Source organism: Schistocerca gregaria, chromosome 4 (genome assembly GCF_023897955.1).
Source record: "Schistocerca gregaria isolate iqSchGreg1 chromosome 4, iqSchGreg1.2, whole genome shotgun sequence".
Taxonomy (NCBI): Eukaryota; Metazoa; Arthropoda; class Insecta; order Orthoptera; family Acrididae; genus Schistocerca; species Schistocerca gregaria.
The window spans coordinates 264,717,126-264,742,515 of NC_064923.1; the positions used below are offsets into that span (position 1 = coordinate 264,717,126).

General features: G+C 46.4%; 1 protein-coding gene across 7 annotated transcripts in view; it reads left to right on the forward strand.

Annotated features, from left to right (window-relative positions):
* Window positions 1-25,390, forward strand: part of LOC126267997 (myosin heavy chain 95F) — a 380,222-nt gene that overhangs the window by 90,124 nt on the left and 264,708 nt on the right. For 6 of the 7 annotated variants that reach the window (XM_049973362.1, XM_049973367.1, XM_049973370.1 and 3 more), the window contains exon 2: window positions 5,531-5,594. The exons of the other annotated variant lie outside the window; for it this stretch is intronic. The gene's annotated coding sequence lies outside the window, so the exon portion shown is untranslated. The remainder of the gene's footprint in view (window positions 1-5,530; window positions 5,595-25,390) is intronic. 7 annotated transcript variants of the gene reach the window in all.

Below are 25,390 nucleotides of genomic sequence, written 5' to 3' on the forward strand. Positions count from 1 at the left end.
ATTTGAACCATTATTTGGTCCCGGCGGAGGTTCGAGTCCTCCCTCGGGGCACGGATGTGTGTGTGTTTGTCCTTAGGATAATTTAGGTTAAGTAGTTTGTAGGGACTGATGGCCTTAGGAGTTCAGTCCCGTAAGATTTCACACACATTTGAATATTTTGCATGCATTGCAGCTCTCCTCAATGTCCAAAAACAGAGGATCAGAGTTAATGCTATCTCAGCCGTTGATTATTGATTTCACTATCGATACTTTCTGACGTCGGCCATCACTGTTTTGATATGCGCTAATGTTTACTGTGTGTGTGTGTGTGTGTGTGTGTGTGTGTGTGTGTGTGTGTGTGTGTGTGTGTATTCATGTATGAACGAATCTTGCCGGAGTTTCTCTGGAAACCGAGGTTTTAAATTCGCTTGCACAGCGCTTACTTGCTGCAGTTGCCTTGAAAGCGGCAGGTTATATTGCTGTCGAAATGTAGGCGGTCGGCGATTTTTTTGGTTTCATAACGTTTATTCTTTCCGTACCTGGTCTCCCTGAATCGAAAGCAACACCCGTTCGCAGACAAGTCAGCCGTGCAAAACATTTTTCGCTTAGGGATGAGGTTTGACGGGCAGCTAAGTGTCGTGGAGTGCAGCGTCCCCGCGACGGCTGAGAACCGGCGGCGCTTACAAAGCGACACACGTGCGGCGCAGTGCAGAGTAGTGGGCGACCTCGCTCAGCCGGTGGCTCGGTTGTGGCGGTCAGGACCTTGCCCTTGGCGACAGGAGACGGCAGGGCGTCTGCCAGCACCGTCCCCACAAACGACCGTATAAAGGATGGGGCCCCGCCACGCCCACACCAACGTGGTGACCAAACCAAATGTTCTACTGCCACCTCCGTAAACATGTTAGTTTTTGAGTCAGGCGTCACAGGATGCGGGCTGTGATGTTGTCCATGCGTCTGGGTAAGAATACTCATTAACATGGTCCATCAGGAGATAGAAGTGGTCGAAAACGGTTGAAGGGTAGCGGTTGTAAGGGCAGAGGGAAAAAAGTGCCAAGGCAAGAGCCAACGGAAAAAACCTCTGCGACAGTAGGACGGGTAGTAAGGGCAGTAGCGGATTGCTATCTGCGACAGTGCATGCAAGGTGTGGTTGTGTTAGTTCGAGGTATCGTGCATCGTTACCTTTGTCGTTGTTGGTGCTTGTTGCGGCGCTTACTGCGGTTGCTGCGTCCCTGCAACAGTTCAAGGTCGTTGTAGATTAGTGGGCGATCGGTCATAGATCGGCTCACAGACGGTGTAGGGGGTGTGTGTGGCTGGTTTGCGTGCTGTGTACGGTACGGTTTCCCTGCGGTTGCCTTTTTTTTCGGCTGGTCGCACATCTGGGTTCCCAGTAATAACTTTGTTGAAGGGGCTCGCCAGTACTGTCGTGTCAGCGTTCAATAGACCATAGATGTTTAGTTCCTAGCCAGTAATGTCTTTGGTCTGTTATGGTTGTGGTCGTAGTACCCAGAGAAAGGATAAACGGATTGCGCGAGTGTCTCGTGTTATTGTACAGTCGTGTGGAGAGTTTATGGAATACCTGCAGGATAGTATCTAGCCGGTATTCCCGGTGAAGGTCCGCTATGCGTGTGTAGCGCGGAGCGTTGCTTATGATTTTGATTACTTTGTTCTGTATGAGCTGCAGACGGCGCAGGCGAGTTGGCGCACCGTATCCGCAGACAGGGGCTGCGTACGTCATCAGGGGTCTAATAAGTGTCATGTACATGGACCTGGACACCCTCCTGTTCAGTGTGCTACGCCTGTTAAGCGTAGGGTAGAGTTGTTTGAGCCTCGCGTTAGCTTTGTTGGTCACGTGTTGAATGTGGTCCCCCCAGAGTAGTTTCCTGTCCAGCCAGACACCGAGGTATTCGACCTTCTCGCGGAAACGTATTGGGCGTGTGTGTAGTGTTATTTGGTTGCAGTGCTGATGTTTGCGCAGTTGCTTCGGTCTTCTAGTGAACAGAACGGCCTCGCACTTGTCGACGTTTACTCTAACACGCCATTTCACCAGCCAAAGCTCCGCCGTTCTGAGTGCAGTCTGTAGTCGTGAGTTAATGTTAGACGGCTTCCAATCTTGCGCGAGGATGGCAGTGTCATCCGCGTAGATTGCTACCGTCTTGTTTTGTGTAGCTGGGAGGTCGTTAATGTCACAAACGACCCGCTGCTACGTTTGCTGTGCACAAATCTATGTTGAGCGAGCGTTGCAGCGCAGGAATTCGCCTTCAGTTATTACCACAGCTCCCATCGAAGCTCAGGTGAACGTTCCTCGCAGAATAATATTGCCCCCATTCGTTTACAATGAGGCGGCACAGTCATGGGATAGCCATAAGCACATATAAAGATGGCGGTAGTATCGCGTACACAAGGTAAGAAAGGGCAGTGCACTGGCGGAGCTGTCATTTGTAACCAGGTGATTCATATGAAAAGGATTGCGACGTGATTATGGCAGGGAATTAACAGACTTTGAACGCGGAATAGTAGTTGCAGCCAGACGCATTGGACATTCCACTTCAAAAATCGCTCGGGAATTCTGTATTCCGATATCCACAGTATCAAGAGTGTGTCGACGATACCAAAATCCAAGCATTGCCTTTCACCACAGACAACGCAGTGGACGACGGCCTTTACTTAACGACTCAGAGCAGTGGCGTTTATATAGGGTTGTCAGTGCTAACAGACAAGCAACACTGCGTGAACTAACCGCAGAAATCAATGTGAAGCGTACGACGGACCGCCGTGCGGGATTAGCCGAGCGGTCTAGGGTCGCTGCAGTCATGGACTGATCGGCTGGTCCCGGCGGAGGGTCGAGTTCTTCCTCGGCATGGGTGTGTGTGTTTATCCTTAGGATAATTTAGGTTAAGTAGTGTGTAAGCTTAGCGGCTGATGGCCTTATCAGTTAAGTCCCATAAGATTTTACACACATCTGATTTCGTACAAAGGACGTATCTTTCAGGACAGTGAGGTGAAATCTGGCGTTAAATGACTATGGCAGTAGGAGACAGACGCGAGTTCCTTTGCTAACCGCACGACATCGCCTGCAGGGCTCTTCCTGGGGTCGTGACGATATCTGTTGGTTCCCGATTGAGATTTTCACTTTGCAGCGGAGTGTGTGCTGATATGAAACTTCTTGGCAGATCAAAACTGTGTGCCGGACCGAGACTCGAACTCGGGAACTTTGCCTTTTGTGGGCAAGTGCTCTACCAACTGAGCTGCCCAAGCACGACTCACGCCCCTTCCTCACAGCTTTACTTCTGCCAGTATCTCGTCTGCTACCTTAAAAACTTAACAGAAGCTCTCCTGCGAATCTTGCAGAACTAGCACTCCTGAAAGAAAGGATATTTCGGCGACATGGCCTAGCCACAGCCTGGGGGATGTTTCCAGAATGAGATTTTCGCTCTGCAGCAGAGTGTGCGCTGATATAAAAGTAGAGCCCTTGTCCGCGAAAGGCAAAGGTCCCGAGTTCGAGTCTCGGTCCGGCACACAGTTTTAATCTGCCAGGAAGTTTCATATCTGTTGGTCCCTAGACGTCTGACAAACCGTGGCCTGGTCAGATGAGTCGTGATTTCAGATAGTAAGAGCTGATGGTAGGGTTCGAGTGTGGCTTATACCCGACGAAGCCATGGACCCAAGTTGTCAACAAGGCGCTGTGCAAGCTGGTGGAGTCTCCATAGCTGTGGGATTGTGTTGATATGGAATATATCGCTTCCTCAGGTCCATCTGAACCGATCATTGACTGGAATTGGATATGTTCGGATACTTGGAAACCATTTGCAGCCATTTATGAACTTCATGCTCACAAACAACTATGGAGTTTTTATGAATGGTAGTGCGCCATCTCAAGGGGCCACACTATTTCGCGATTGGTTTGAAGAACGTTCTCGACAAGTGGAGCGAATGATTTGGTTATCGAGATCGCACGACATGGGCATCGAACATTTATGGTACATAATCGAAAGGTCAGTTCCTGCACAAAATCCCGCACCGGCGACCCTTTCTCAATTACGGAAATAGGTGCAGCACGGCTCAGTATTTCTGTATGGGTTTCCAATGACTTGTTGAGTCCACGCCGCGTCGAGTTCCTGCTGTACGCTGGGCACGATATTAGGAAGTATTCCATTACTTTTGTCATCTCAGTGTGTGTACGAGATATTTATTGCAACATGTTTCGGGACTGCGTTATCCCATTATCATGTGATATAAAAGAAAGAAACAAATTAATACGTCGCAGTACTAAAACACATGGTGCCAGCCATGTAAATACCTATATTCTCCTGTAGTATGACTTACCTCGAAGTTTCTGAGCCATCGACCACCGCCAAAAGTAAAAATCCAGAAGCAAACATCCATTGCCTAGCATGAAACTCTTCTTTTATCACCTCGTGTTTGGGCACAATACTCCTAAAAAAATGGTTCAAATGGCTCTGAGCACTATGGGACTCAACTGCTGAGGTCATAAGTCCCCTAGAACTTAGAACTACTTAGACCTAACTAACCTAAGGACAACACACACATCCATGCCCGAGGCAGGATTCGAACCTGCGACCGTAGCGGTCGTTCGGTTCCAGACTGTAGCGCCAGAACCGCTCGGCCACCAGCGGCCGGCTCAATACTCCTACAAGGCTCAGGTGTAAACTAAAGGCCGGTGCCTTCACCCATCAAAGATAGTACTATCCTGTAACAGACAATACTGCACATACTTTGCAATGTCTGCGTCCATATAGAATGACCAACAGCACACATTGAAACCTATCGCCAATAAGTAGGTAAGTTGGTGTCTGCTTCTCAAGGAGAAGATAGTCGTTAGGTTTTAACGTTTCTATACAGATATACACCTATCACAGTCGACTATGTAGTTTTGTACTTACGCATACCAGTCAGCGTCTCAAATTTCAGTCGCGAATCTGCTCGTAGTAATTTTAGATTAACATCACTAGAGAATGCGACTTGCAAATTGCTTCTAAGATCCCACCGAACAGGGTCTGAAGTTTTCACCACGTCTGTAGTTCTGGGAGATTGTGCGTAGACAACACAGTTATGTACAAGAAGTTGACGTAGTTAGGAAATTGTTACAAAATGTATATAGATTTACGGATGACCAGTGCCTGGTGCAAGTCAGCAGTTGATGCTCGACATTTATTTATATCTCAGCTGTGCTCATGCATGAGACAAGCCCGTTTGCAAAGATAACCGTGTTTCGGTTACGAGAGAAGTGAACACGAATTTTGAATATTTTTACCATATGATTCTTGTAGAATAATTCTGATGATGACGCTTGCTCCCTCGAAATGTGTCAGTTTCAGTGCTTTCGCATTGTAATAGGTCGCTGAGCCTACATTTTAACATTGATTTTAACAACCATATCCTCGTATCCATTGTGGATAAAGTAAAACTTGTATTTGTGTCTACATGACGTTGCGACGATGCATTATTTTGCGCGAGATTTACAAAGAATTAGTGGATACTGCTCAACTTTTAACATGATATGCAAACTTATGGTTTCTGTCTTTTTTCGCAGGCCTGGTGCCCAGTCAGTAGTGACGTAATCGAGGACACAGCCTGTTTTCCCAAGATCTTTGAAGGTAAATACTAATGAAAGGAATAAGTTGTAGCATTTAGTATAGCTACCGGTTGACATAAGTGCAGGGCGGAAATACATACAAAGGCACAACAGGTGCAGACAAAAAATGTTGAGATTGCATTTTTTCAAACTAAATGATGTCCGAAGAAATTTTGTTAATTGTAGGAAATGTGTGGCGCGCGCGTCTGTTTGTTTGCCTGCTAGCGGCGCACAAAGACGAGCGTGTAAGAAATGTCTTAGTTGAGAAATAATAATAAAAAAAATGTTCAAATGTGTGTGAAATCTTATGGGACTTAACTCCTAAGGTCATCAGTCCCTAAGCTTACACACGACTCAACCTAAATTACCCTAAGGACAAATACACACACTCATGCCCGAGGGAGGACTCTAACCTCCGCCGGGATCAGCCGCATAATCCATGACTGCAGCACCCCTAGATCGCTCGGCTAACCCCGCGCAGCAAGTAATAAACAACTGAAGTGTATGCATGCATTAGCAGTAGCGATAAAAAGAATATCGGCAGTTTAACTTATTACTGAGATAGAAAGTGCTTCAGTCCAACGTAATTCTCTTTCTCCCATTATCACTTTAATTCTTGTACCCCTTTTCTCTCAGTTATCTTCCCAAGTGTCGTCCTTTTTTACTTTTTTACTTTTGTTGCAACAGTCTATAGTATTGCCTTTTGCTACAATAGCCAAAAGCAGAACGGCCATAGTTTTTATTATCGTTGCGAATCATGTTTATTGCCGGCCGGGGTGGCCGAGGGGTTCTAGGCGCTACAGTCTGGAACTGCGCCACCGCTACGGTCGCAGGTTATAATCCTAACTCGGGCATGGATGTGTGTGATGTCCTTAGGTTAGTTAGTTTTAAGTAGTTCTAAGTTTTAGGGGACTGATGACCTCAGAAGTTAAGTCCCATAGCGCTTAGAGCCATTTGAGCCAATCATGTTTATTATCACGTCCGTGCTGGCGTTAAGAACACTTTTCAATTTTCTCGACGTCAGCACGGGCGAGCCTGTTCCACATGAAGGATTCCTACTACCACCACGGATAATAGATCTGATAATGTTCTCTGTAACAGATCGAAACCGGTCAACAACAAATAAAAAGTAACAACGTAAACGCGACCATTGTGTTTACTAAATAATTATAATACTATTAGGTCTCTGTTTCCTAGAACAATGTTTAAAAAAAGCTAGATTACTAACTACCATACAAATTATTTTTTCCCAGAAGTGAAGCTAATATTCATAAAATATTTCCTTGTTGATACACTAATATAAGAGAAAAAAATTCTCGCAAGATTGTGCCTGTCTGCTCACTGGCTCTCTCACAGCCAAACAACTGTGCAAATATGATCATAGGAGCAAACAATGATACAGTTTCAAAACCTTAAAAAATATGAAAACATTGCTCGGCAAGACGGACAAATTCTTTGAAAAGTCCAAATGTCCGGTTCCTGATAGTGGTCAAATCTAGTCTTATAGTTAGCAAAAGAGTAACGTAGTTTATAAGCAATTTGATAATTATCGTCTTCGTTTTTACGTGCGCTTTGATATACACTGACGGAAAAAATCACAATACCAAAATATAATTAATATAGAGTAATGAAATTTTGGGAATACATTTGTCTAGGTAACATTATGTATTTGAGAGATCACAAGTTAATGCAAGCGCGAGATGAGCCATTGCAAATGTGAAATGCTGGTACATTAATAACCGATGAAACCGCCAGAATGTTGAATGCAAGCATGCAAACGTGCATGCGTTGTACAGATGGCGAATGTCAGTTTGTGGGATGGAGACCCAAGCCTGTTGCACTTTGTAGGTCAATACAGGGACGGTTAATGCTGTCCGTGGATGATGCTGGGGTTGTCGGCCGCTGATGTCCCATTGTGCTCGATTGGAGACAGATCTGGTGATCGAATAGGTCAAGACAACATGTCGACACTCTACAGAGCATGTTGGGTTACAACAGCGGTATGTGATCGAGCGTTAACCTGTTGGAAAACACACCATGGAATACTGTTTACGAATTGCAGCAAAATAGATCGAGTCATCAGACTGGCGTACAAATTTTCAACTGGCGTGCTTGGGATTACCACGAGAGTGCTCCTGCTGTCATACGAAATCTTTCTCCAGACCATAACTCCAGGTTTCTATCAAGTGTGTCTGGTAAGCAGACAAGTGGGTTGTAGGCTCTCAACTGGCCTCCTCCTAGCCAGCAAACGGCCATCACTGGCACCGACACGGAACCAGATTTCATCAGAAAACACAACAGACCTCCACCCTGCTCTCAAATGAGCTGTCGCTTGACACTACTGAAGTCGCATATGGCGGTGGTTTGGGGTCAGTGGTATGTACGCTACAGGGCGTCTGGCTCTGAGCTGTCCTTGAAGTAACCCATTAGTAACAGGTCGTTGTGTCACTGTGGTGCCAATTGCGGCTCAAATTGCTGCTCCAGATGCACTGCGGTGCGCCAGACCTTACGCCGAACACGATGGTCTTCCCTCTCGGTAGCACTAAGTGACCCTCCGGAGCCCGGTCTTCTTGCGACCGTACATTCTCATGACCACCACTGCCAGCAACCATGTACAGCGGCTACATTCCTGCCAAGTCTTACTGCTGCATAGCAGAAGGAACATCCGGCTTCTCGTAACCCTGTTACACGGCCTCGTTCAAACTCTGTGAGGTGTTGATTACGGTGTCTTTGTCGTCTCAAAAGTACTCTTAACTAATATCAACTCACCACATCCACCTCCACGGTAACTATCGCTCACGACCGTTACAACGCCGTGTACTGAAAGCAAACCTGACTTGCATTAGCGCTACTCTTACGCGACTGGTGCGAAATGAATAGACGTGTTACTTCAGATGTAGAAACACGCCTACCAACTCTCGTTTATGTCGCACAACTCCTTGGTGTTGTGTTTTTTTCCGTCAGTATAGTATTACTGGTATTTCCTTGACTGTTCCCCATAGCACCGAGGTATGGTGCAGTGGTTAGCATGTAGCACTCGCTTCGGGGAAAATAAAGCCTCAAATTCCCCATCTGGCCGTCCAGATTTATGTTTCCGTAGTTTCTGTGAATCGCTTATAGCCAAGTTCTGAATCAAATGAGCAAAAAATAGGCAAATCTTGGAAAATTTTTTGAGACAGTGAAAAGACATACAAAGGGGCTGTGTGGGAAGTATGATTGCTCATACTTTGAACTTTTTCTAGAAGACAAAATGGCGCCCGTAATTATTGATTGATCAAGGACGTGCGAGTCTGAAGTACGCAGACTGCGTGCAGTGTAGCCACTTAGGAAGTATTTGAAATCAAAAATGAATAACATCAGTCTATACTACTTTAAATTTACAGAAGCTTATACTGACCACAATGAAATTACCTTAAATTTAACGATATGGTGCTAACTCGAAATTTGAGTTTTTTTTCACTCTTTACGGCAGCGCAAAAAATATTTAATATTAACAAATTTCATGTAACTCTTTATTGCTTTACAAAAAATAGTTAACAATAACAAATTTCATGTATTATAGGTATAAGCTCCCAAGAAAAGTAATCACTTTTCGGATGTCAAAGGTAAAACTTAAAAGTTTGAACTGTTCTTCTTTTATGCTGCACTCAGTTTTGAAAAATTGTTTCTTGAGAAAAACCTGTTTAAAGTTTAGGGAAAGTTTTCGTATATACCATTAGTTCAATTTGCATAAAAAGTACGTGTTATTCCATATTTTTGATATCGCTGAACACAAATCTGAAGTTATAATTTCAAAATGCAAAATAGCGAATACAATATGGTGAACTAAAAACTATGTTTTGACCAAAATTTGATCAGAAAAAAATGTTTTCGTTACTTACGTTTAGTTCGCAATTCCGAGGCGGTATATCAATCCATCCTCTATCTCGAATTGTTCCTGGAGAGCGATTCCCTCGATCTTCGTGGCGAGAAAAGTCGATCTGGCTGAGCTGGATATGCTGCATTCGGCAGCCTGTACACATTGTTCGGCAGCGTTTTCGGCAACTACGTGTGCATATGCATACTGTAAAATAAATCTTTTGTGAACGTTCGTCAACGGCACAACAAGTTTTCTCCGGCTGAGATCGTCCCACAGCGGCCGTGACATTGCCTCGACCAATTGACTGCAAAAACTTCTGTACCGCATAACGCACGGATTAAAAAACGTTTTCTTCCCAACATTCTAGACACATATACCTTTCAAAAAATGCTATTTTGTCTATTTTGAATGAGTATCTGGCCTTAAGACAAGTGCCGGGATGGTTCTTTTGAAAATGACACAAGTGATTACCTTCGTCATCCTTCCGAGATTTTGTTCTCTCTTTAATGACCATGCCGTCGACTGCACGTTAAGCCCTAATCTTCCTTCCTAATTTTCTTTTCTGTAGTTACCGCTGAAGAGGAGCTGTTAGAACGATACTAGTTAGACATTCGCAAATAAATTTCGTGTATGCAACCGCAATTGATATTTATACATCGTGATCAATTTCAATGAATTTTGAGTTTATTTATAAAGCCGCCTGTGCATAATTTCCTGTTCGTTCGAATGAGTTGTCCATTGCTCGATAACATCGGGAAATCAAAATGCGCGGTCGTCCATCACGTCTCCGCATTTCTAGGAAATCTGGAACACTTGATCTGAGTTTTTGAGAGGGTATGAAATGTTCTGAACTTGAGTTATGTAGTCCGTAGCACCATGGCTATTGTCTGCTGTGGACTGTCGCGTTCACGTGACTGCGGTCGGACCTCTTTGTGCCTGCAACCCTGTTCTCGGATGGTGGTCCGGATACATGCTGTAGATTGCTTGCAGAGATCTTTTCTGCTTAGAAAGCGCATCAACGCCAAGGCTTCGCTCCGTGTTCCCGCGGGGGAGAACCAGCTCCAAAGTTCAGCGACCGTCACGACTTGGAGAGACACGCAGCTCGCCGTTCCGCAAAGCCACGCTCTTCTTGGCACATCTCGCGCTGCCGTCTCCTGCGTGCCAAGCATTTCTGTCCCGCCAACGGCCACCAGTTCAGCGAAAATGATCCGTACACTGCGCGTCTGGTTGCACTAGCAACTACGTGCTTCTAATGACCAACTGCCAGGTATCCGCGGTTACTTTGCTCGAGGTACTACTTTTACATCGCTACTCTGCAAGTCATCGTGTTCTGGGTAACGGCAGGTACGTAGCGTGTCAACATCGTTTAATCACTTCTTTTGCAATTCCTGAATTTTTGCTTTATTTATTTAATCGTTTGGCTCATGGCCTGATCAAGGTCTTTTTAACTGACGCTGCTTGGGCGGTTTGCTCCGACCAAAAGAATCCGGACATCTGTTAGTGGACATCAGCATCGGACGTGTCCACCGTTCACCATTATGACGGCTTGATGTATGCTGGGGACACTTTCTACATCTACATAAATACTTCGCAAGACATCGTACTGTGGGTGGCGGAGGGTACCCTGTACCTTTAGTGGTCATTTCCTTTTCTGTTCCACTCGAAAACAGTGCGAGGGCAAAACAACCATCTATATGCCTCCGTATGAGCCCCAATTTCTCGTTTCTTATCTTCGTGGTCCTTACGCGCGATGTATGTTGGCGGCAGTAGATTCGTGTGGCAGTCAGCTACAGATGGCGGTTCTCTAAATTTTCTCAATAGTGCTTCTCGAAAAGAACGTGACCGTCCCTCCAGGGATTACCATTTGAGTTCCCTAAGCATCTCAGTAACACTTACGTGTTGTTCAAACCTAACGGTAACAAATCTGGCAACCCGTATCCGAATTGCGTCGGATGTCTTCCTTCAATCCGACCGCATGCGGATTCCAAGTACTCGAGCAGTACTCAAGAATAGGTCGCACCAGTATCCTATATGCGGTCCCCTTTACAGGTGAACCACTCTTTCCTAAAATTCTCCCAATAAATCGAAATCGACCATTCCCCTTCCCTACCACAGTTCTCGTATGCTCCTTCCATTTCTTATCGCTTTCCAACGTCACGCCCAGATATTTAAGCGACTTGACTCTGTCAAGCAGGAAACTAGTAATACTGTATGCGATCATTATGGGTTTGTTCTTTCTACTCATCCGCATAACTTACATTTTTCTACATTTAGAGCTAGCAACCATTCATCACATCAACTGGAAATTTTATCTAAGTAGTCTTGTATCTTCCCACAGTCTCTGAACTTCGACACCGTACTGTACACCACAGCATCATCAGCAAACTACCGCAGATTGGTGCCAACTCTGTTTCCCGAATAGTTTATGTATATAGACAACAACAGTGGTCCTCTCACACTTCCGTCGGGCACTCATAACCATAACCTTGTCTCTGATGAACAATCGCCGTGGAGGACACAATACTAGGTTCTATTTTTTAAGAAGTTTTCGAGCCACTCGTTAACAGCCTGCAATGGAGCATTCGCACTACCGGTGCTTTCTAAAAATATGCTGATTCGTGGGTATAAGTTTCTCAGTCTCAAAAAAGTTTAATATATTCGAACTGAGAATATGTTCAAGTATTTTGCAGCAAACCGGAGTTAGGGACGTTGGTCTGTAATTTTGCGGGTCGTTCTTTTACCCTTCTTGTATAGCAGAGTCATCTGTGCTTTTTTCCAGTCACATGGGACTTTGTGCTGGGTGAAAGATTCACCATAAGTGCAGGTTAGTCAAGGGGCCAATGCCGTAGCGTACTCTTCGTAAAACCGAATCATGATTCCGTCCGGACCTGGTGATGTATTTGCTTTCAAATCTCTGAGTTGTTTGTCTACGCCAGGGGTGCTTATTACCCGGCCGCGGTGGTCTCGCGGTTCTAGGCGCGCAGTCCGGAACCGTGCGACTGCTACGGTCGCATGTTCAAATCCTGCCTCGGGCATGTATGTGTGTGATGTCCTTAGGTTAGTTAGGTTTAAGTAGTACTAAGTTCTAGGGGACTGATCACCACAGCAGTTGCGTCCCATAGTGCTCAGAGCCATTTGAACCATTTTGCTTATTACTACCCGTACGGGAGTCCGTCCGATGGTCAAATGACGGTATGTTTCCACGAGTCTCATGTGTGAACGATTTCTTGAACGTGAAATTTAAAAACTTCGGCTTTCGCTTCGCTATATTCAACTGCCACACCGTACCGGTCAATAAGGACTGAATGGAAGCTTTCGGTGTGTCGGAATCTCTGTGGAGGAATGACGGGCCGTTCTCTCTAAACTGCCGAAAAAATTGAAGAGTGATGTTGGACGCTGGGGTCTGGAGCGAAGTCGACATTCTAGCTCACCAGGTACTCTTGGGCACGACAGCACATTTCGGGAATGTTCTTGTCCACAAACCATTGCCTCACAGATGTTTTATGCGAGGGTCCACAGTCATTATAATACCAGCAGTCAAGGTCGCCGCACTGTTCCTCTACCGCATCCAGTATACAATGCTGTAAAATTTGTTCAGATCCTCCCCCTCCTCCATACTTCGCTACTGGCACTACATATCATCGTAGGCACTACACATTATCGTAGGTAACTTTCGTGAGGTATTCATCAAAAACCCAACCCCTTTAGTCGGATCGCCACAGGGCATAGCGTGATTCATCACTCTAAATCACTGGCTTCCAGTCATCCACTCTGTAGTGACACCGGTCTTTACAGCAACTCAAACGCCGTTTAGCAATGACTAAAGAAATGTGCAGGTCATTGTGCTAACTGGAATGTTTGTAGCGCTTTGCAACTAAAGACCAGAGATTCCTTCCTTTGAATTAGTGCAGTTTTTTGCAGCCACCCTCCTGAATCCTCAACGGCCCCTGTCCGTCAGTCCATGAGGTCTTCCTGACCATGGTTTGCCTGTCGCTTCAGTCATGGACTGTGGGGCTGGTCCCGGCTGAGGTTCGAGTCCTCCCTCAGGCATGTGTGTATGTGTGTTTGTCCTTTGGATAATTTAGCAGTTAAGTCCCATAAGATTTCACACACATTTGAACATTTTTTATCTGATTGGACCGTCAGAATTATGCACGTCGGAGGATTTAATATGTTCATTTACTCAGAACACGTTTCTGATACAGCTACACAAAGGCGGAATATTTCCTTCTCGCTTCACACAAGCACATGTATATTAACGGTCTGACGTACGCTTCGATTATAAGGCTACAATTGAGAATATATGTGTGACAAGAGGAAAGCAGCCCAACAAACGTGGAACGACCTCTTTCGCCGTGTCGAAGGAATGGGTGTAAATGTGGAGGATTCTTGCGGGTAGATCGCAATTTCAGGCGAATGAAATCTACATCTACTGATATTTCATAACCATGGACATGACACCCTGGAAAACCATCACATACACCTAAGTGAACACCAGCGGTGAGGTAAGATCGGAGAGATCGATGAAATTTAAACCGAACCATTATACACAAAAAATGGAAAGAAAAATATCAAGAATAAACGACAACGCACAATCACTGTACCTAAAAGTTACTGTACTGGATAATGAGCCAAAGACGCACAAACAATATTGGGTAGATCTTCAATGAGTCATCATGGTTCGGTTGTTTCTGCTACATGTTATACATATCTTTCTCATCTCATGCCGTAATATGCTCCTCATATTCTTTTTAGGATTCTGGCACTTTAAATTTTGCGCTATATTTTGGAGGGGCTGCCTGACACTTTCCCATATAATTCGTATTTTCTCATTCATTTTCTTTTACTTTTCCTTTCTCTATGAACGTGTCTGCTTCCAGTTCTTGATGGATATCTATATTTCTGGTGAAAATTGCAGCACATCTGGTGACAGGTAGGCATCCATTTATTACTACTGGTAATCCCTTACATATAATTCACATTCAATTCGCTGTGCTGAAAAGCTGCAGTCAATTTGTAGAGCCTCGCTTACGACGACGTGCGGCCCGTCCGGTTAGCCGTGCGGTTTGACGCACTGCTTTCCGGCCGGGAAGGCGTGCCGGTCCCCGGCACGAATCCGCCCGGCGGATTTAGTGTCGAGGTCCGGTGTGCCGGCCAGTCTGTGGATGGGTTTTAGGCGGTTTTCCATCTGCCTCGGCGAATGCGGGCTAGTTCCCCTTATCCCCCCCCCCCCCCCCCCTCAGTTACACTATGTCGGCGATTACTGCGCAAACACTTTCTCCACTTACGCGTACACCATAATTACTCTACCACGCAAAATTTGGGATTACACTCTCTGGTGTGAGACGTACTCGTGGGGGTCCACTGGGGGCCGAACTGCACAATAACCGTGTTGGGCGGCGGTGGGGTGAGTGGACTGCTGTAGCCAGTTGTGGGGTTGTGTTCCACTTCGGGCTACGGCGGGGTCGAAGCCTCTCCGTCGTCTCTAGGTCCCTGGTTCCATACAATACAACACAGTAGGAGGACGTGCTGAAAAGTAGTGCCTCCGAATTTTTATGAGGAAACTCTTGAAGCTTTTTAAATAAAAAAAATTATTGACACTCTACTTGCGGCAAAAGTTCAGAGTTCGAGTCTCGGCCCGACGCACAGTTTTTATTTGCCAGGAAGTTTCAAAATTCTACATCTTTACTCTTCATCTCTACATATTCGCAGTCCTCTGCCGCTAGAGGGCTTCGAACTGTAGCTTACTATGTCGGTGCGTGAGATACAGCATGTTGTCATTGCGTTTCGAATTCTAAGAGTTGATCCACACATGGAGCACTCTCTCCTTCAGCATGACAATGCCAGACCACACATGAACGCTGCAACAATCCCACGCATTGGGTTCACTGTCAGCGATTGTATTTTTGTGGCGACCAACACTCCGAAGTCATTCCTTCAATTTCCTAGGGATAGCACAATACAGTTCAGAGTTGAGAGTTGCACCACGAGGGAAGACATCAAACAGAATAACCTCTTCAGAGCCCCAGAAGACCTCGCCATAACTTTACTGGCTGAGGCTTTCTTCGAACTGTTTCTACGGGGGAGAGGCCGTATGGCACCATTCCACGGACCGCCGTCGATTTGTTTCCGCTTTGAAGCGATGAACCCATGTTTCATTGCCTGTAACAATGTTCGACAGAAAATCGTAGTGATCAGCCTCGTAACGCGCAAGCAATTCCACACAGATGGTCCTCCGTTGCTCTTCATGTCCTTTTGTTAGGCGGTGAACAATCCAGTAGGCATGCACTTTGAGTACCCCAGCTGGTGGACTAGTGTGTCAGAACTACCGATACAGACGTCCAGTTGAGCAGCGAGGTGTTGGATTGTGATCCGTCCATCACCTGGACTGAGAGTGTCCGCACGTTCCAACATTGCAGGAGTCACAGCTGTGTGCGGCCGCCCGGCACACGGGAAGTGGGACAAGGATTACACGACCTTTTCGCGACGATGACAGACGCCTGGCGCAACGGTTCACCGTGCTTTTTTTCACTGCCAGGTGTCCTCAGACATTCTGCAAGCGCCTATTAAAATCAGTGATGCGCTGATTTTTCGTGAGCTCTATACTCAGAACGCGCCTCCGTTCCAGACGCCATTTTGAAGGCTACATACAGCGGCGCCAACTGTTGGGACTTCAGGAAACTACAGGGGTTGAAGTGGAAATATTTCACGTTGTTCCACAACAAATTCGGCATATTTTTCAGCCGAAATTGGTCGAAAAGAAAAAGTGATGGGTTACTTATTGAACGCTCCTTTACTAATTCAATGCAAGATGCTACTAGTACTCATTACCTTTCCTGGTACTCATCACCTATCTGCGTATACATTTCGATATTACCAGATTGTGACGTGGCCACAGTCAGGTTCGGTGTGACCGATGAGATGTCTGAGACGAAGTAACCCAAACGATTACGAAAACTTTTTAACTTGCTTCCCGTACTACGACAAGATTTTGGAATCTGAGCTTGACTGGGTCCCGGCCGGAGTGGCAGTGCAGTTCTAGACACTTCAGTCTGGCACCGCGTGACCGCTATGGTCGCAGGTTCGAATCCTGCCTCCGGCATGGATGTGTGTGATGTCCTTAGGTTAGTTAGATTCAAGTAGTTCTAAGTTCTAGGGGACTGATGACCTCAGCTGTTAAGTCCCATAATGCTCAGAGCCATTTGAACCATTTTTTGACTGTGTCTGGAAGATAATATTAGTTTCCACAAAACAAGGTTCATTGGAACGCGGTTCGACTAAAACAAACTAACCCACTTAACTACCGAGCCTTACAAACATATGCATAAGTAATAAAGATCTATAAAAAGGTAATACACAAACAAGGGTTTACGAGTTTAATTGTCATTTTTTTCTCATACCACTGTACAGGGTACCTAATTTATCGTCACTACCCAAATATCTTTTCGTTCAGAAGGAAAATAAAACAAAAAAAATTATCCATAAAACGTTGTTTAGCTACCAGGAGGACATTAACCAGCAGGTTTACCTTTCTTATACACTGAAGCACCAAAGAAACTGGCATAGGTATGCATATTCAAATACAGAGATATGTAAACAGCCAGTAAACGGCTCTGCGGTCGGAAACGCCTATATAACACAGCAAGTGTCTGGCACAGTTGTTAGGTCGGTTACTGCTCCTACAGTTTATCAATATTAAGTGAGTTTGAACGTTGTGTCATAGTCTGCGCACGAGCCATGGGACACAGCATCTCCGAGGTAGCAATGAAGTGAGAATTTTCTCGTACGACCATTTCACGGGTGTACCGTGAATATCAGGAATTCGGTAAAACATCAAACTTCCGACAAACGCTGCAACCGGAAAAAGATCCTGCAAGAACGGGACCAACGACGACTGAAGAGAATAGTTCATCGAGACAGAAGTGCAACCATTCAACGAAACATCATCGGCACGGAGCCGAAGGCCCACTCGTATACTCATGATGACTGTACGACACAAAGCTTTATGCCCTGCCTGGTCCCGTCAACACCGACGTTGGACTGTTGATGGCCGGAAACATGTTGCCTGGTCGAACGTCTCGTTTCCAATTGTATTGAGCAGATGGACGTGTGCTGGTATGGAGACAACCTCATGAACCATGGACCCTGCATGTCAGCAGGAGACTGCTCAAGCTCTTTAATTATATGGAGCGTGTGCAGTTGGCGTGATATGGGACGCCTGATATGTCTAGATACGACTCTGACAGGTGACACGTACGTAAGCATTCGGTCTGATCACCTGCATCCGTTCATGTCCATTGTGCATTCCGGCGGACTTGGCAAATTCTAGCAGGACAGTGCGATACCCCACATGTGTATAATTGCTACAGAGCGGCTCCAGGAACACTCTTCTGAGTTTAAACAATCTGCTGTCCACCAGACTTCCCAAACATGAACATTATTGAGGGTATCTGGGATGCCTTGCAACGTGCTGTTCGGAAGAGATCTCCTGCCCATCGTACTCTTACCGACTTATGGGCAGCCCTGCAGTATTCATGGTGTCAGTTCGCTCCAGCACTACAGACATTAGTCGAGTCCACGCCACGTCGTGTTGGGGTACTTCTGCGTGCTTATGGGGGCCTACACGATATTGGCTCTTCAGTGTATAATGACTCAGTTGGATACCTCTCGCCTGGCGACCGGATTTTGCACATCTGGAAACTTATTGTCGACGTTTCTACCTACGGGAAATTTTTTCGCCGTGGAACGAAGTCAATGGAGGGCTGAGGACGATTGATGAAGTGGTCTACGCGGAGACTTAAGATGGCTTTAGATTGTTGACAGAGCGTAACCGAGATGGTCCATTGGGGAAGAGCTCTGTAACAAAGCCACGTTTCCTCGGCCTATCACTCAAAGAAGAAACAAAAGAGCACGAAGAAAAAGAAGAAGAAGCTGACGAGTTCAACAATGAAGGAACTGAGAGGCCTCGTGCGGCGGGCGTCAGCCCTGCGGTAGAGGAATCTGGAGCTCGGAGCCTTTGTTTGTAGCAGTTCGCGGCGTGACGCCATCGTGTACTCGGCGGTAATTGCTCATGTTACACGCATTCCCGCTAATCGCGAGATCGCTCGGTTATCGCTTCCCACAACAGCGCAAATCTGTCCCGACAGATAAGCTGGTACGTAGAGATACCAGCCGCCACGTTGGTGAAGTCTGACTGCAGAAGCCAGCCATTTTGATACTATGCTACATCCACATTACCGTGCAACTGTGGCAACTGGCGTCGGTATAGCTAACTTTGTAATCATCGGCAATGCTTAAATGCACCCCTTCTTTTTCTGATCTATACGGGAGAAAGGGCTCACTCGAGAACACCCATGGTAGTAGGCATCAGAATATCTGGCTAGTCGACAACCTTAACCCTACGCAAGGGAGGGGCAAATAACTTCTCATCGCTTGATCTACCGCACTAAGCCTACTGTATCCGACAACATAACTTTCTTCTAAGGCCTTGGTTGCTGCCTGTCCATATGATAATTCGGCTCCATATAGAGGAAAGTCTGGTACTATCAGAAACGTAAGCTTTTGCGAGTTTACATTTTTTGTGAATGTTGCACTGGAACATTCTTCACACTTAACAAGATTATGATACGTTACTTAATAGAATTATAAAAATCAATGTCATAGGAATATACACTCCTGGAAATGGAAAAAAGAACACATTGACACCGGTGTGTCAGACCCACCATACTTGCTCCGGACACTGCGAGAGGGCTGTACAAGCAATGATCACACGCACGGCACAGCGGACACACCAGGAACCGCGGTGTTGGCAGTCGAATGGCGCTAGCTGCGCAGCATTTGTGCACCGCCGCCGTCAGTGTCAGCCAGTTTGCCGTGGCATATGGAGCTTCATCGCAGTCTGTAACACTGGTAGCATGCCGCGACAGCGTGGACGTGAATCGTATGTGCAGTTGACGGAGGGCGTATAGTGGGCATGCGGGAGGACGGGTGGACGTACCGCCGAATTGCACAACACGTGGGGCGTGAGGTCTCCACAGTACATCGATGTTGTCGCCAGTGGTCGGCGGAAGGTGCACGTGCTCGTCGACCTGGGACCGGACCGCAGCGACGCACGGATGCACGCCAAGACCGTAGGATCCTACGCAGTGCCGTAGGGGACCGCACCGCCACTTCCCAGCAAATTAGGGACACTGTTGCTCCTGGGGTATCGACGAGGACCATTCGCAACCGTCTCCATGAAGCTGGGCTACGGTCCCGCACACCGTTAGGCCGTCTTCCGCTCACGCCCCAACATGGTGCAGCCCGCCTCCAGTGGTGTCGCGACAGGCGTGAATGGAGGGACGAATGGAGACGTGTCGTCTTCAGCGATGAGAGTCGCTTCTGCCTTGGTGCCAATTATGGTCGTATGCGTGTTTGGCGCCGTGCAGGTGAGCGCCACAATCAGGACTGCATACGACCGAGGCACACAGGGCCAACACCCGGCATCATGGTGTGGGGAGCGATCTCCTACACTGGCCGTACACCTCTGGTGATCGTCGAGGGGACACTGAATAGTGCACGGTACATCCAAACCGTCATCGAACCCATCGTTCTACCATTCCTAGACCGGCAAGGGAACTTGTTGTTCCAACAGGACAATGCACGCCCGCATGTATCCCGTGCCACCCAACGTGCTCTAGAAGGTGTAAGTCAACTACCCTGGCCAGCAAGATCTCCGGGTCTGTCCCCCATCGAGCATGTTTGGGACTGGATAAAGTGTCGTCTCACGCGGTCTGCACGTCCAGCACGAACGCTGGTCCAACTGAGGCGCCAGGTGGAAACGGCATGGTCAGCCGTTCCACAGGACTACATCCAGCATCTCTACGATCGTCTCCATGGGAGAATAGCAGCCTGCATTGCTGCGAGAGGTGGATATACACTGTACTAGTGCCGACATTGTGCATGATCTGTTGCCTGTGTCTATGTGCCTGTGGTTCTGTCAGTGTGAACATGTGATGTATCTGACCCCAGGAATGTGTCAATAAAGTTTCCCCTTCCTGGGACAATGAATTCACGGTGTTCTTATTTCAATTTCCAGGAGTGTAGTTCATTGATTTTTTAAAAATATTTCTCCACGATTTATAATTTTGTCGTTTAACTTTTTGGATAATTGTAACGTGTTAAAAAAGTCATTTTTGTTAAAAAGAGTTTTAATTTGACAGAAAAGATTATATACAAAAGTAGGTATAAATTGTAAATCTTAGTACTAATTTTTCACTAATTTTTCACGTTGCGAGAAAGTTGACTGAAAAACGCAAAAATTATAATGAAGGTATTAAGTTTCTTTACAACAGAATAGGCCTAAATCAAGATACTGATTTAGCATGTTGTGACACATTTAGCATACATATATGAAAGACTTTTCAACACTGTATGGGCACCATTCTCATGACCCCAGTTCTCACAAGCATAACACTGAGTCGAGTCTTCTTCTCGTACAATATGTTTTCCTGACCATTATTGAATGTTTTCGGAAAATTCTTGTTATTCCCTACAACCAGTTTCATGGCCACCTCCTTGTTTTCCTATAAAGTTGATGTCTATTATTTGTATTCTTCTCCGAACTGAATATTTTTCACTTGCTTCCCTGATTTTCATTTCAAGACGTCTGTCTCTTTATACTGCCTAACTTCATATTGTTTTCATCTTATTATTCTCGTAACTTTTCTATATTTGCCTGATAAAAGAAAGGTTAAGTGTTTTTGCACCTGCCTTGTCTTTGCACAGCCCGACATTGCTTCGCCCAAAGCTACCCGAACGTACCGCAGTTTTAGTCTAACATTCCCGTCGTTATTACTTGGTGTAGGCATTGTCAAAGCCTACAGTATCTAAACATACGATAAAAACAGAACAGTATTAACTTGCAAACAAGAACACAACATCCCTAGAAAAACAGATAACCCGTTGCCAATCGGAAAATCACTAGTTTTGATTCAAAATTGTGTGCTCGGTCTTCTTCCTCAATAACTCGCACCGCTGTGACGCGGAAAGAGCTTTCACTGTCGCAGGAGTTTATATTGGAAACAGCTCTTGTACAAAGCAATCCGCTGTCCAATACTGCCCGACCTTCCATTACACAAAGTAATCTCACAGCTGAAATTAACGAAGCATGATCTTCGACAGGTGATATTACGCCAATAGTTGAGTATTTTTCTTAATAGTAAGTACTCTCAAGTTTCCAACCTCTCCATAATTATACACTCTGCAGCTACTGTACTGTGAATTGAGATGATACCTACTTCAGCAGTAGAATCATGTTTCTGTCCTGCTCATTTCGTGTACGGAACAAGGGAAAGATGACTGCATGCATGGCTCCTACGCCCCATGGTCACCTTTTCTCCGTGAGACATGCAAGGAATGGACAAAAAAATTATGGGAACACCAGAAACACAACACATTACCATGTCTAATACGGTGTAGGAAACCCGTTGGCATTGAAAACAACTTCCACTCGTCACGAAATGGATAAACATAAGTCCTGTATGGTTTTCAAGGTATTCACACCAGTCGTCCTCCAAAATATTTGCAAGTTCACATAACTGTCGTGGGAACGTATTGCGATCACGGGCACTTCTTTCCAAATCGGACAGAAAAGGCTCAATAATATTGAGGCCTGGTGACTATAGTGGCCAAGGAAGACGCGGAAATTCATCTTTGTTCTCACAAAACCAGTCCTGGACGATGCGAGTTGTGTGACCAAGAGTCCAGCCGTCTTGGAACGCAGCTTCACCACTGGGGAACAAACATTGTACCATGGGATGGAACTGACCATCCAAAATGGTCCACACAATCCTTGGCAGTACTGCGATCTTGCAGGGTAGCGATACGGTTATCCAGTCGTCACCGAACCCCAGCCATGTTTCACCCCTGGAACGTACGAGGGGTTTTTGAAAAGTCTGTGCAAAAATAATAACTACTTACGTGTTTGGGGTAAACCTTTTTTATTTTTCGACATAGTCTCCTTTTAGACTTATACGCTTCGCCCATCGCTGTTCTAATTTGTTGATCCCTTCCGAATAATCAGAATTTTGCAAGTCTACAAAATAGCTATTAGTTGCTGCAATCACCTCCTCATTTGAATAAAATCTTTGTCCCACCAGCCATTTCTTCAAACTGGGGAACAAATAGTAGTCCGAGGGAGCCAAGTCTGGAGAACAGGGGGGATGTGAAACGGGGTTGGAATCCTATTTCCATTAATTTTGCGACCACAACTGCTGAGGTGTGTGCGGGTGCATTGTCGTGATGGAAAAGAATTTTTTGCGGTCCAGTCGCCGGCGTTTATCTTGCAGCTCGGTTTTCAAACGATGAATATTCACCTCTAATAGTTTTACCCTTTTCCAGATAGTCGATGAGAATTATCCCTTGCGAATCAGAAAAAACAGTCGCCATAACCTTTCCGACCGAAGGTATGGTCTTCGCCATTTTTGGTGCGGATTCTCCCTTGGTAACCCATTGTTAAGATTTTTGTTTGGTCTCAGGAGTATAGTAATGTATCCATGTTTCATCCACAGTGACGAAACGACGCTTAAAGTCCTCCGGATTCTTCCTGAACAGCTGCAGACCATCCTTGCAACACTTCACACGATTCCGATTTTGGTCAAGCATGAGCAATTGCGGAACCCATCTTGCGCATAGCTTTCTCATGTCCAAATATTTATGCAAAATACACTCCCGGAAATTGAAATAAGAACACCGTGAATTCATTGTCCCAGGAAGGGGAAACTTTATTGACACATTCCTGGGGTCAGATACATCACATGATCACACTGACAGAACCACAGGCACATAGACACAGGCAACAGAGCATGCACAATGTCGGCACTAGTACAGTGTATATCGACCAATCGCAGCAATGCAGGCTGCTATTCTCCCATGGAGACGATCGTAGAGATGCTGGATGTAGTCCTGTGGAACGGCTTGCCATGCCATTTCCACCTGGCGCCTCAGTTGGACGAGCGTTCGTGCTGGACGTGCAGACCACGTGAGACGACGCTTCATACAGTCCCAAACATGCTCAATGGGGGACAGATCCGGAGATCTTGCTGGCCAGGGTAGTTGACTTACACCTTCTAGAGCACGTTGGGTGGCACGGGATACATGCGGACGTGCATTGTCCTGTTGGAACAGCAAGTTCCCTTGCCGGTCTAGGAATGGTAGAACGATTGGTTCGATGACGGTTTGGATGTACTGTGCACTATTCAGTGTCCCCTCGACGATCACCAGAGGTGTACGGCCAGTGTAGGAGATCGCTCCCCACACCATGATGCCGGGTGTTGGCCCTGTGTGCCTCGGTCGTATGCAGTCCTGATTGTGGCGCTCACCTGCACGGCGCCAAACACGCATACGACCATCATTGGCACCAAGGCAGAAGCGACTCTCATCGCTGAAGACTACACGTCTCCATTCGTCCCTCCATTCACGCCTGTCGCGACACCACTGGAGGCGGGCTGCATGATGTTGGGGCGTGAGCGGAAGACGGCCTAACGGTGTGAGGGACCGTAGCCCAGCTTCATGGAGACGGTTGCGAATGGTCCTCGCCGATACCCCAGGAGCAACAGTGTCCCTAATTTGCTGGGAAGTGGCGGTGCGGTCCCCTATGGCACTGCGTAGGATCCTACGGTCTTGGCGTGCATCCGTGCGTCGCTGCGGTCCGGTCGCAGGTCGACGGGCACGTACACCTTCCGCCGACCACTGGCGACAGCATCGATGTACTGTGGAGACCTCACGCTCCACGTGTTGAGCAATTCGGCGGTACGTCCACCCGTCCTCCCGCATGCCCACTATACGCCCTCCGTCAACTGCACATACGATTCACGTCCACGCTGTCGCGGCATGCTACCAGTATTAAAGACTGCGATGGAGCTCCGTATGCCACGGCAAACTGGCTGACACTGACGGCGGCGGTGCACAAATGCTGCGCAGCTAGCGCCATTCGACAGCTAACACCGCTGTTCCTGGTGTGTCCGCTGTGCTGTGCGTGTGATCATTGCTTGTACAGCCCTCTCGCAGTGTCCGGAGCAAGTATGGTGGGTCTGACACACCGGTGTCAGTGTGTTCTTTTTTCCATTTCCAGGAGTGTATTTTGTACCCGTTCTTTCGAGATGCCCACAGCACTAGCAATCTCACGCACCTTAACTCTTCTGTCATCCATCACCATATCATGGATTTTATCAATGATTTCTGGAGTCGTAACCTCCACAGGGCGTCCAGAACGTTCAGCATCATTTATGCCCATATGGCCATCCGACAATTTTGAAACCACGTATAAACTGCTCTAATCGAAGGTTCAGAGTCTGTAATGGTTATCAAGCTTCTGTTTAGTCTCCTGAGGCGTTTTGTCTTTCATAAAGCACTGTGTAATCACCACACGAAATTCTTTTTCGTCCATTTTTTGACAATCATTCGACTTCCTTGATTCACACGAATGCCAAACACACAGAAATAGACCAATATGGCTGAAACTTGGTGTGTGCTCTTTCCAAAGATGCTACTAACTAAACATGACCTCGATACGCACCGGTGGTGCCATCTCTCGGACTTTGCACGGACTTTTCAAACGCCCCTCGTAAAGTCGGCCATAAGTTGTTTGCGGTATAAATCTTGTATATGGTGCCTCTAGAAACATCAAACACTTCGGCTCCCTAGGTTACGGATGCAACCACAGAACAAGCACCAGAATTTCCCCCACGTTCGAATTCACTTAGTTCCGATATAATGCACTCACAACTGCACAGGGCGCTGTTTTGAACTCGACTGGCACATGCAACATATTGGGGACAGTGCACAGGTGCCGTTCGTGGTGAGATACAACCACGCAAGCTGCAGGCTTGGCTAGCATCAGCGAGCATGCATTTCTTCTCATATTTCCATATTTTTGGCCAACCCGTGTACGATAAATGTTGTAGAAGTTAACACCGGTT